Source organism: Oncorhynchus clarkii, chromosome 19, assembly GCF_045791955.1.
Source record: "Oncorhynchus clarkii lewisi isolate Uvic-CL-2024 chromosome 19, UVic_Ocla_1.0, whole genome shotgun sequence".
NCBI lineage: Eukaryota > Metazoa > Chordata > Actinopteri > Salmoniformes > Salmonidae > Oncorhynchus > Oncorhynchus clarkii.
Window position 1 is genome coordinate 64,040,370 of NC_092165.1, and position 13,047 is coordinate 64,053,416.

The following is a 13,047-nucleotide window of genomic DNA, read 5'->3' on the forward strand; positions in this document are numbered from 1 at the left end:
CTTAGATATGCAGAAAATTGACATATTTATTTTACGTAGAAGAATCCCTTTATTGTCGTACCCGAATACAAGTTAAAAATGGCAGATTTGGGCACTGATAAACGCCCATATTGGAATGTAGTGGCTGTCCAGTAACATGTTATACATCAGGTCTGGCTGTCCAGTAACATGTTATACATCAGGTCAGGCTGTCCAGTAACATGCTATACATCAGGTCAGGCTGTCCAGTAATACATCAGGTCAGGCTGTCCAGTAACATGCTATACATCAGGTTAGGCTGTCCAGTAACATGTTATACATCAGGTCTGGCTGTCCAGTAACATGCTATACATCAGGTCAGGCTGTCCAGTAATACATCAGGTCAGGCTGTCCAGTAACATGCTATACATCAGGTTAGGCTGTCCAGTAACATGTTATACATCAGGTCTGGCTGTCCAGTAAAATGTTATACATCAGGTCAGGCTGTCCAGTAACATGCTATACATCAGGTCAGGCTGTCCAGTAACATGCTATACATCAGGTCAGGCTGTCCAGTAACATGCTATACATCAGGTCAGGCTGTCCAGTAACATGCTATACATCAGGTCAGGCTGTCCATTAACATGCTATACATCAGGTCAGGCTGTCCAGTAACATGCCATACATCAGGTCAGGCTGTCCAGTAACATGCTATACATCAGATCAGGCTGTCCAGTAACATGCCATACATCAGGTCAGGCTGTCCAGTAACATGCTATACATAGGTCAGGCTGTTCAGTAACATGCTATACATCAGGTCAGGCTGTCCAGTAAGTAAGTTGCCCCCATCCCTCCAGGTAATTGGGAAACTTTAGCAAATGTGTAATTGTCTGAGTGTTAGAAACTCTGTAAATTAAGAGGACTTGATGTGTTGTTGTCTGAGTGTTAGAAACTCTGTAAATGAAGAGGACTTGATGTGTTGTTGTCTGAGTGTTAGAAACTCTGTAAATGAAGAGGACTTGACGTGTATATTTTGAAAGATGAGATGTTGAAGAGTATAATAAATACTGCTTTGCTGTTACACACCCGGGAATCCAAATGTGTACTTCACATTTCCAAATCATAATATTAATTCCATATGAAGTGTCAACGTTTGCTGTACAGTTATCTACAGATTGAACCTGTGTTTGTTTAATGTGAAGAACATTCTCCATGGCACACGCACCTGAATGCACTCCTTTCTCTACCCACCAAAATGATCCGTCTCCCTGAATTGCATTGTTAAAGCCTAACGCTGTAAGATCATATTTTTTAACTTTGCTAGTCATGTTGGCGATAGAACAAGCTTTGAAATTATGCCCACCTGACCCAGATTGAGATTTATAATGGACAATTCTTGGATTGCGTAAACAACAACAATAATTGTGTGAATGTGGGCATGCAAGGTTGTGTTCAACACAAAACAACTATAGGTGTTCTTGATCTAGTTCCTCAACAACACAGCTAGGAGAGATCAACAAAGTACCTTATCGTTGAAGACTCTTCTTTGGGTCAAAAAAAGTGCATTGAAATGAATTATGAACTGTGAACATTTTGGAGAGGTGTGTCCCCACTTGGTGACAACAGTTAGTCCTCTCACTCAAACCCTTGTCATTTCTTTGTCTTAAGTTGCACCTACCTACCGTTTCCCAGGAATAGTCTTATGTTACTTAATGCATCCAGAGTATTTTCAGATTTCATTATCAACAAATACGGCGAAAAGTACAGTAAATTTAAAATGCACATAGAATCAACAACTTGGATTCAGTCGTGTAAATTGAACTGTTGTGAACTCATCTTTCGGTCTAATAACTTTCCCATAATCTCCAAACTGTTATCTTTCAATTGCTACCATGGTAATGCTTATGCTGTTCATATTTCCTCTGTAAGAAACATTTCAATTTAGCCCCCTATCCATACAGGCCAATCTAGCCCTATCCATACTGGCCATACATACCAATTTAGCCATATCCATACACACCAATTTAGCCCTATACATACAGGCCAAGTTAGCCCCCTATCCATACAGGCCAATTTAGCTCTATCCATAAAGACCAATTTAGCCCTATCCATAAAGACCAATTTAGCCCTATCCATACAGGCCAATTTAGCCCTATCCATACAGGCCAATTTAGCACTATCCATAAAGACCAATTTAGCCCTATCCATACAGGCCAATTTAGCCCTATCCTTACAGGCTAATTCCCACACGCGTAAAGGGATAAGCATAATGAGTTTGGCTCTAGATTGTAGGAAAAAGCTGTTTCAGGTATTTTAAAAACGTAAAGACTTTCCATCCTCACTGTAGTCGTGCTCCCTCCGCGTTTTGGTTTGCACGACACCCAGGTAAAGAACGATGCTATACTCAAATTCAAATTATTTGAATTGGCCAAAAACATTGGCTTCCACAGTCTATAGATTAGACAAAGCATTACAATGAATTGGGTTAATGTATGAGGCCTAAATCTACTGAGAACATTTGTTTGAAAATGTGTTTGGGCATACAAGTGTATTCGTTGGAGAAGCACACATGCATGGGTTTAGTATAGGCCGTTATTTTCATGTGAATGTCAGTTGTCTTTACATAATGTCAAATTTACATTAAGTTTAAGTTTAGAATAGGAACACTTTGAGCCTCTTTCAATTTGATACTGCCTTAAGACCAATAATATAAATTAAAATAATTTATATTATTGGTCTTAAGGCAGTATCATATTGAAAGAGGCTCAAAGTGTTCCTATTCTGGCAATAAAAATACGTTAAAAACAAGTTAAAAATGAAAACTAATTCCACAAAAAGCTGTTAATGTGTAGTTTACGATGCGCCATTATCCTGCATTCTTTACATACATATACATATACATAAAATAGAATGACATCATTGATAGTCACTTGGCATCTTCAGTTAGCACCGTCGTACTGGTGAATTTTAATGAGAGTTGTGAATCACAGCAAACATCGAAAGAGCGGACAATCATTCAGTAGCCATGGCGAGAGGACGCGATCCGAGCCTCGGTCCCAGACCGTGTGTGACCCGCTCACACCTCCACATCCACTCATTCATTAATCAACTAATTGGCGGTTTGTTTCGCATTAGCTCTGTGTGTTCAGCTAATCTATTCCACCTGGAAATGTTCACCCCGTCAGAAGTAGAAGGGTTCCACCTGCATGAGAAACTAAACGTTTATCCCGCAACCTCAATGGCTCAGCTCCACCACTCCACTTGGTGCCTGAATACAGCCGGGTAATGAATATTCTTCATGTTTGTTACGCTGTTAAATGTTGAGCAGTTAAGAGTGGCAGTTCCCACAGATGATGTGAGTTATGGATGTATTAAGAAGGTTTATGCTCATTGTCAATGGCAGAAAAAACAACGAAGACAGTGACATAATATATATGCAAACCTCAGTCTCTGCTGCCACTGCGCCGCCGGACTTTTTTGTTTGATTTATTTAACCCTTATTTTACCAGGTAAATTGACTGAGAACACATTCTCATTTACAGCAACGACCTGGAGAATAGTTACAGGGGAGATGAGGGGGGATGAATGAGCCAATTGGAAGCTCTCCATCCATTCAATCCGTTGTTTGTTTTTGGCGCTTGACCTGCTACCTCACTGTCGGTGTTCTGCCTATGAATAGCACTGAGGACTGGAAGGACGCTACTTCCTGCAGGAGAAAGAGAGAGACGCATAGAAATGATGTTCGGGTCGTTCTCCAAACTGGCGGTTTAAAGCGACTCTCCCCTTGTGGTCCGCGTACCACGCCTTGGCCACGTGTTAAATGTCTTTGTGCGTCCCCGAAATGAAACCTTTGACAATGACACAAAGGACTACCTCTACTTCAAACGATTGTAATGGAAGTTAATGACTATTAGATGGAGTGGAAGCCCCTTTGCTCCACAAATAAAATGCAAAAGAGGGAGGACTTTTTTTTTTACAATCGTCCACCATAAAACATGTCTTTGTTCAAACGTACTTTCCTATTAGACCTCGGAACAGCATTTAGTACCTTCCCCCCTTCAAAGCCTAGACATTAGACTTATACAATACGTCTTCATGTCTACTGATGGGATTTATTATTTGGATGTAAATAAGTGGTTCATCTTCATATCTCCAAAGGATTGGTTACCCTCAAATCAAGGTAATTCACCTTTCATTGGTGGAATGTTCTTGGCTCCAACAGTGCACTAGTATTTAACATTTTAAAACAATACATGCAGGGTCCTAAAAATAAAGACATCTGGAAATATTACAACGAGCAATGTCAGAGTCCCAAATATAAATATATATGTATATAATGATGTGTATAGACATTATGGGCAGTATATGTATATAACATGTGTGTACAGCTGTAGTTATATAAGATGAGCCATGACTAGAATACAGTATATACATATGAAGTGGACAACAGTAGTTATATAGGATGGACCATGACTAGAATACAGTATAGACATATGAAGTGGACAGCAGTAGTTATATAGGATGAACTAGAATACAGTATATACATATGAAGTGGACAGCAGTAGTTATATAGGATGAACCATGACTAGAATACAGTATATACATATGAAGTAGACAGCAGGATGAACCATGCCTAGAATACAGGATATACATAGGAAGTGGACAGCAGGATGAACCATGACTAGAATACAGGATATACATATGAAGTGGACAGCAGGGTGAACCATGACTAGAATGCAGTAGATACATATGAAGTGGACAGCAGGGTGAACCATGACTAGAATACAGGATATACATAGGAAGTGGACAGCAGGATGAACCGTAACTAGAATACAGTAGATACATATGAAGTAGACAGCAGGATGAACCATGACTAGAATACAGGATATACATAGGAAGTGGACAGCAGGATGAACCATGACTGGAATACAGGATATACATACGAAGTGGACAGCAGGATGAACCATGACTGGAATACAGGATATACATAGGAAGTGGACAGCAGGATGAACCATGACTCGAATACAGGATATACATACGAAGTGGACAGCAGGATGAACCATGACTGGAATACAGGATATACATATGAAGTGGACAGCAGGATGAACCGTAACTAGAATACAGTAGATACATATGAAGTAGACAGCAGGATGAACCATGACTGGAATACAGGATATACATAGAAAGTGGACAGCAGGATGAACCATGACTGGAATACAGGATATACACAGGAAGTGGACAGCAGTAGTTATATAGGATGAACCATGACTAGAATACAGGATATACATAGGAAGTGGACAGCAGGATGAACCATGACTAGAATACAGTAGATACATATGAAGTGGACAGCAGGATGAACCATGACTGGAATACAGGATATACCTAGGAAGTGGGTAGAACAGTATATAAACATTATTAAAGTGACCAGTTTTACAGGACTATGTACAATGGCAAGGAAAAGTATGTGAACCGTTTGGAATTACCTGGATTTCTGCATAAATTTGCCATAACATTTGATCTGATCTGATCATCTAAGTCACAACAATATACAAGCACAGTGGGCTTGAACTAATAACACACAAATTATTGTATTTTTTGTTGTCTATATGATTTACATCATTTAAACATTCACAGTGTAGGTTGGAAAAAGTATTTGAACCCCTAGGCTAATGACTTCTCCAAACACTAATTGGACTCAGGAGTCAACTAACCCGGAGTCGAATCAATGAGACGAGATTGGAGATTTTGGTTAGAGCTGCCCTGCCCCATAAAAAACACTCACTAAATTTGAGTTTACTATTCAAAAGAAGCATTGCCTGATGCGAACCATGCCTCCAACAAAAGAGATTTCAGAAGACCTAAGATCAAGAATTGTTGGCTTGCAAAAGCTGGGAAAGGTTACAAAATGATCTCTAAAAGTCAGTGCACGTTAAGTCAAATGGTCTATAAAGGGAGAAAGTTCAGCACTGTTGCTACTCTCCCTAGGAGTGGCCGTCCTGCAAGGACGACTGCAAGAGCACAGCACAGAATGCTCAATGAGGTTAAGAGGAAACGTAGAGTGTCAGCTAAAGACTTACAGAAATCTCTGGAAGATGCAAACAACTCTGTTGATGAGTCGACAGTACGTAAAACACTAAACAAGAATGGTGTTCATGGGAGGACACCATGGAAGAAGCCACCGCTGTCCAGAAAAAACATTGCTGCACGTCTGAAGTTCGCAAAAGACCACCTGGATGTTCCACAGCGCTACTGGCAAAATATTCTGTGGGCATGTGAAACTAAAGTTCAGTTGTTTGGAAGGAACACACAACACTATGTGTGGAGAAAAAAGGCACAGCACACCAACATCAAAACCTCATCCCAACTGTAAAGAATGGTGGAGGGAGCATCATAGTTTGCTGCCTCAGGGCCAGGACAGCTTGCTATCATCGAAGGAAAAATGAATTCCCAAGTTTATCAAGACATTTTGCAGGAGAATGTTAGGCTATCTGTCTGTCAATTGAAGCTCAACAGAAGTTGGGTGATGCAACAGGACAACAACCCAAAAGACAGAATGACTTCAACAGAAGAAAACGTGCCTTCTGGAGTGGCCCAGTCAGCCCTGACCTCAACCCGATTGCGATGCTGTGGGCAGAACTGACAAAGTTGTGCAAAATGGCTTAAGGACAACAAAGTCAAGGTATTGGAGTGGCCATCACAAAGCCCTGACCTCAATCCTATTGAACATTTGTGGGCAGAACTGAAAAAGTGTGTGCGAGCAAGGAGGCCTACACACCTGACTCAGTTACATCAGCTCTGTCAAGAGGAATGGGCCAAAATTCACCCAACTTATTGTGGGAAGCTTGTGGAAGCCTACCCGAAACGTTTGACCCAAGTTAAACAATTTAATGGCAAATGCTAATTGAGTGTATGTAAACTTCTGACCCACTGGGAATGTGGTGAAAGAAATCAAAGCTGAAACAAAACATTCTCTCTATTATTATTCTGACATTTCACATTCTTTAAATAAAGTGGTGATCCTAACTGACCTAAAACAGGGAATATTTACTAGGATTAAATGTCAGGAATTGTGGAAAAACTGAGTTTAAATGTATTTGGCTAAGGTGTATGTAAACTTCCGACTTCAACTGTATGTTATTCTCTGGGCCAGATGGTGCCGACAGACGTGGTTGTCCTGTTCCCAGCTCCTAGACATACTTGGAGTATTATTCTTTTTTAAAATTATGTCTCAACATGGCCGTTGTCAGCAGGATGTCTTCATGCTGTAGCTCCGTATGGTGGTTACCCTCAACATGGCCGTTGTCAGCAGGATGTCTTCATGCTGTAGCTCCGTATGGTGGTCACCCTCAACATGGCCGTTGTCAGCAGGATGTCTTCATGCTGTAGCTCCGTATGGTGGTCACCCTCAACATGGCCGTTGTCAGCAGGATGTCTTCATGCTGTAGCTCCGTATGGTGGTTACCCTCAACATGGCCGTTGTCAGCAGGATGTCTTCATGCTGTAGCTCCGTATGGTGGTTACCCTCAACATGGCCGTTGTCAGCAGGATGTCTTCATGCTGTAGCTCCGTATGGTGGTTACCCTCAACATGGCCGTTGTCAGCAGGATGTCTTCATGCTGTAGCTCCGTATGGTGGTTACCCTTAACATGGCCGTTGTCAGCAGGATGTCTTCATGCTGTAGCTCCGTATGGTGGTCACCCTCAACATGGCCGTTGTCAGCAGGATGTCTTCATGCTGTATCTCCGTATGGTGGTTACCCTCAACATGGCCGTTGTCAGCAGGATGTCTTCATGCTGTAGCTCCGTATGGTGGTCACCCTCAACATGGCCGTTGTCAGCAGGATGTCTTCATGCTGTAGCTCCGTATGGTGGTCACCCTCAACATGGCCGTTGTCAGCAGGATGTCTTCATGCTGTAGCTCCGTATGGTGGTCACCCTCAACATGGCCGTTGTCAGCAGGATGTCTTCATGCTGTAGCTCCGTATGGTGGTTACCCTCAACATGGCCGTTGTCAGCAGGATGTCTTCATGCTGTAGCTCCGTATGGTGGTCACCCTCAACATGGCCGTTGTCAGCAGGATGTCTTCATGCTGTAGCTCCGTATGGTGGTCACCCTCAACATGGCCGTTGTCAGCAGGATGTCTTCATGCTGTAGCTCCGTATGGTGGTCACCCTCAACATGGCCGTTGTCAGCAGGATGTCTTCATGCTGTAGCTCCGTATGGTGGTTACCCTCAACATGGCCGTTGTCAGCAGGATGTCTTCATGCTGTAGCTCCGTATGGTGGTCACCCTCAACATGGCCGTTCTAAAGAAAAACGGTATTTGGTGTCGTGCTCCACATAGTTTATGGTCAGTTTTAAGATGTGTCCTCCATTGTCCTCCTAGTCCTGTGAGGTACTTAGGCCTGGCAGTAGCAGGATGTAGGCCTGGCAGTAGCAGGATGTAGGCCTGGCAGTAGCAGGGTGTAGGCCTGGCAGTAGCAGGGTTGTAGGGCTGGCAGTAGCAGGGTTGTAGGGCTGGCAGTAGCAGGGTTGTAGGGCTGGCAGTAGCAGCGTTGTAGGCCTGGCAGTAGCAGGGTTGTAGGGCTGGCAGTAGCAGGATGTAGGCCTGGCAGTAGCAGGGTGTAGGCCTGGCAGTAGCAGGGTTGTAGGGCTGGCAGTAGCAGGGTGTAGGCCTGGCAGCAGCAGGGTGTAGGGCTGGCAGTAGCAGGGTGTAGGGCTGGCAGTAGCAGGGTGTAGGGTTGGCAGTAGCAGGTTGTAGGGCTGGCAGTAGCAGGGTTGTAGGGCTGGCAGTAGCAGGGTTGTAGGGCTGGCAGTAGCAGGGTTGTAGGCCTGGCAGTAACAGGGTGTAGGGCTGGCAGTAGCAGGGTTGTAGGCCTGGCAGTAGCAGGGTGTAGTCCTCGCAGTAGCAGGGTGTAGGCCTCGCAGTAGCAGGGTTGTAGGGCTGGCAGTAGCAGGGTGTAGGCCTGGCATTTGCAGGGTGTAGGCCTGGCAGTAGCAGGGTGTAGGCCTGGCAGTAGCAGGGTTGTAGGCCTGGCAGTAGCAGGGGTGTAGGCCTGGCACTAGCAGGGTTGTAGGCCTGGCAGTAGCAGGGTTGTAGGCCTGGCAGTAGCAGGGTTGTAGGCCTGGCAGTAGCAGGGGTGTAGGCCTGGCAGTAGCAGGGTTGTAGGCCTGGCAGTAGCAGGGTTGTAGGCCTGGCAGTAGCAGGGTTGTAGGCCTGGCAGTAGCAGGGTTGTAGGCCTGGCAGTAGCAGGGTTGTAGGCCTGGCAGTAGCAGGGTTGTAGGCCTGGCAGTAGCAGGGTTGTAGGGCTGGCAGTAGCAGGGTGTAGGCCTGGCAGTAGCAGGGTTGTGTTGATGTAGAAACCGGCCTGATTCAGGGCTGTTTAGACCAGAGAGATGAATGAGGTGATGCCTGATGAAGATGTAACAGTTGTAGCCTTCAGTCAGATCAGATTAAGATACTTTGTTAACACAGGAGATACCCCAGATACCACAGGAGATACCCCAGATACCACAGGGGATACCCCAGATACCACAGGGGATACCACAGGAAATACCCCAGATACCACAGGAGATACCACAGAAGATACCCCAGATACCACAGAAGATACCACAGGAGATACCACAGGAGATACCCCAGGGGTTTAGTCGAGAACACAGGCCATACTAGGAGGGTTTTAGGAAAAAAAATCCTTAATATCGTCCACCAGTCCGCTCTCTCTGTAGCAATTAGCCTGGGGACGTGGTTTGGGTGTAATAGGATGTTTTCAGGGGTTAGGGTGTTAAAGGGTGTCCTGGGCTAATTGCAACGAGGAGCCACGATCGCCCCCCCCCGTCTTCCACCACTCCCTCCATCCCTCCCTCCCTCAGTTCCCCCACAGGTTTTCCCAGGCCTCTGACTGCCCCATTCTGTCCCACAATGGGATTACGCCGGGCTGTGGGGAAGGGGAGGGAGAGAGGAGGGAGGATCCCTGATCACATCAGAGACGCTTCCAGGGTTCCATGGTGTCTTACCAAAACTTCCAAGCTCCTCAGTGGGCTGACCCCTAATCATCAGAACCAGGGAGACCGGGGTGAGAGAGAACAGGTGGTGGTGGAGACGAAAGAGAGAACAGGGAGAGAAGAGGGTGTGGTGAAGGAGAGAGAGAACGTGAAGGAGAGAGAGAATGTGGAGGAGCGAGAGAACAGGGGGAGGAGAGAGAACAGGGGGAGGTGAGAGAACAGGGGGAGGAGAGAGAGAACAGGGGGAGGAGAGAGAGAACAGGGGGAGGAGAGAGAGAACAGGGGGGAGAGAGAGAACAGGGGGAGGAGAGAGAGAACAGGAGGAGAAGAGAGAGAACAGGGGGAGGAGAGAGAGAACAGGGGGAGGAGAGAGAACAGGGGGAGGTGAGAGAACAGGGGGAGGAGAGAGAGAACAGGGGGAGGAGAGAGAGAACAGGGGGAGGAGAGAGAGAACAGGGGGGAGAGAGAGAACAGGGGGAGGAGAGAGAGAACAGGAGGAGAAGAGAGAGAACAGGGGGAGGAGAGAGAGAACAGGGGGAGGAGAGAGAACAGGGGGAGGAGAGAGAAAACAGGGGGAGGAGAGAGAGAACAGGAGGAGAAGAGAGAGAACAGGGTGTGGTGGAGGAGAGAGAGAATGTGGAGGAGAGAGAATGTGGAGGAGAGAGAGAACAGGGGGAGGAGAGAGAACAGGGGGAGGAGAAAGAGAACAGGGGGAGGAGAGAGAGAACAGGAGGAGAAGAGAGAGAACAGGATGAGGAGAGAGTGAACAGGGGGAGGAGAGAGAGAACAGGAGGAGAAGAAAGAGAATAGGGGGAGGAGAGAGAGAACAGGGGGAGGAGAGAGAGAACAGGGGGAGGAGAGAGAGAACAGGAGGAGAAGAGAGAGAACAGGGTGTGGTGGAGGAGAGAGAGAATGTGGAGGAGAGAGAGAATGTGGAGGAGAGAGAGAACAGGGGGAGGAGAGAGAGAACAGGGTGTGGTGGAGGAGAGAGAGAATGTGGAGGAGAGAGAATGTGGAGGAGAGAGAGAACAGGGGGAGGAGAGAGAACAGGGGGAGGAGAAAGAGAACAGGGGGAGGAGAGAGAGAACAGGAGGAGAAGAGAGAGAACAGGATGAGGAGAGAGTGAACAGGGGGAGGAGAGAGAGAACAGGAGGAGAAGAAAGAGAATAGGGGGAGGAGAGAGAGAACAGGGGGAGGAGAGAGAGAACAGGGGGAGGAGAGAGAGAACAGGAGGAGAAGAGAGAGAACAGGGTGTGGTGGAGGAGAGAGAGAATGTGGAGGAGAGAGAGAATGTGGAGGAGAGAGAGAACAGGGGGAGGAGAGAGAACAGGGGGAGGAGAAAGAGAACAAGGGGAGGAGAGAGAGAACAGGAGGAGAAGAGAGAGAACAGGATGAGAGTGAACAGGGGGAGGAGAGAGAGAACAGGAGGAGAAGAGAGAGAACAGGGGGAGGAGAGAGAGAACAGGGTGTGGTGGAGGAGAGAGAGAATGTGGAGGAGAGAGAATGTGGAGGAGAGAGAGAACAGGGGGAGGAGAGAGAACAGGGGGAGGAGAAAGAGAACAGGGGGAGGAGAGAGAGAACAGGAGGAGAAGAGAGAGAACAGGATGAGGAGAGAGTGAACAGGGGGAGGAGAGAGAGAACAGGAGGAGAAGAAAGAGAATAGGGGGAGGAGAGAGAGAACAGGGGGAGGAGAGAGAGAACAGGGGGAGGAGAGAGAGAACAGGAGGAGAAGAGAGAGAACAGGGTGTGGTGGAGGAGAGAGAGAATGTGGAGGAGAGAGAGAATGTGGAGGAGAGAGAGAACAGGGGGAGGAGAGAGAACAGGGGGAGGAGAAAGAGAACAAGGGGAGGAGAGAGAGAACAGGAGGAGAAGAGAGAGAACAGGATGAGAGTGAACAGGGGGAGGAGAGAGAGAACAGGAGGAGAAGAGAGAGAACAGGGGGAGGAGAGAGAGAACAGGGGGAGGAGAGAGAGAACAGGGGGAGGAGAGAGAGAACAGGAAGAGAAGAGAGAGAACAGGGGAGGAGAGAGAGAACAGGGGGAGGAGAGAGAACAGGGGGAGGAGAGAGAGAACAGGGGGAGGAGAGAGAGAACAGGGGGAGGAGAGGGAGAACAGGGGGAGGAGAGAGAACAGGGGGAGGAGAGAGAGAACAGGGGGAGGAGAGAGAGAACAGGAAGAGAAGAGAGAGAACAGGGGGAGGAGAGAGAGAACAGGGGGAGGAGAGAGAGAACAGGGGGAGGAGAGAGAGAACAGGGGGAGAAGAGAGAGAACAGGGGAGGAGAGAGAGAACAGGGGGAGGAGAGAGAGAACAGGCGGAGGAGAGAGAGAACCGGGTGTGGTGGAGGAGAGAGAGAATGGGGAGGAGAGAGAGAACAGGGTGTGGTGGAGGAGAAAGAGAATGGGGAAGGTAGAAAGAACAGGGTGTGGTGGAGGAGAGAGAACAGGAGGAGGAGAGAGAGAACAGGGTGTGGTGGAGGAGAGAGAGAACAGGAGGAGGAGAGAGAGAACAGGGGGAGGAGGGGGAGAACAGGGGGAGGAGAGAGAGAACAGGAGGAGGAGAGAGAGAACAGGGGGAGGAGAGAGAGAACGGGGGAGGAGAAAGAGAGGAAAGTAGGATGACTAGGGAGAGATGGCAGGAGGTGGTATCGGGAGGGAGAGACGGAGGAGAGACAGTGGAGAGACAGAGGAGAGACAGTGGAGAGACAGAGGAGAGACAGAGACAGTGGAGAGACAGAGGAGAGACAAAGACAGTGGAGAGACAGTGGAGAGACAGTGGAGAGACAGAGGAGAGACAGTGGGTAGACAGAGACAGAGGAGAGACAGAGACAGTGGAGAGACAGTGGAGAGAGAGGAGAGACAGTGGAGAGACAGAGACAGTGGAGAGACAGTGGAGAGAGAGGAGAGACCGTGGAGAGACAGAGACAGTGGAGAGACAGTGGAGAGACAGTGGAGGGACAGAGACAGTGGAGAGACAGAGGAGAGACAGTGGAGAGACAGAGGAGAGACATTGGAGAAACAGAGATAGAGGAGAGACAGTCGAGAGATATTGGAGAGACAGAGACAGGGGAGAGACAGACAGTGGAGAGACA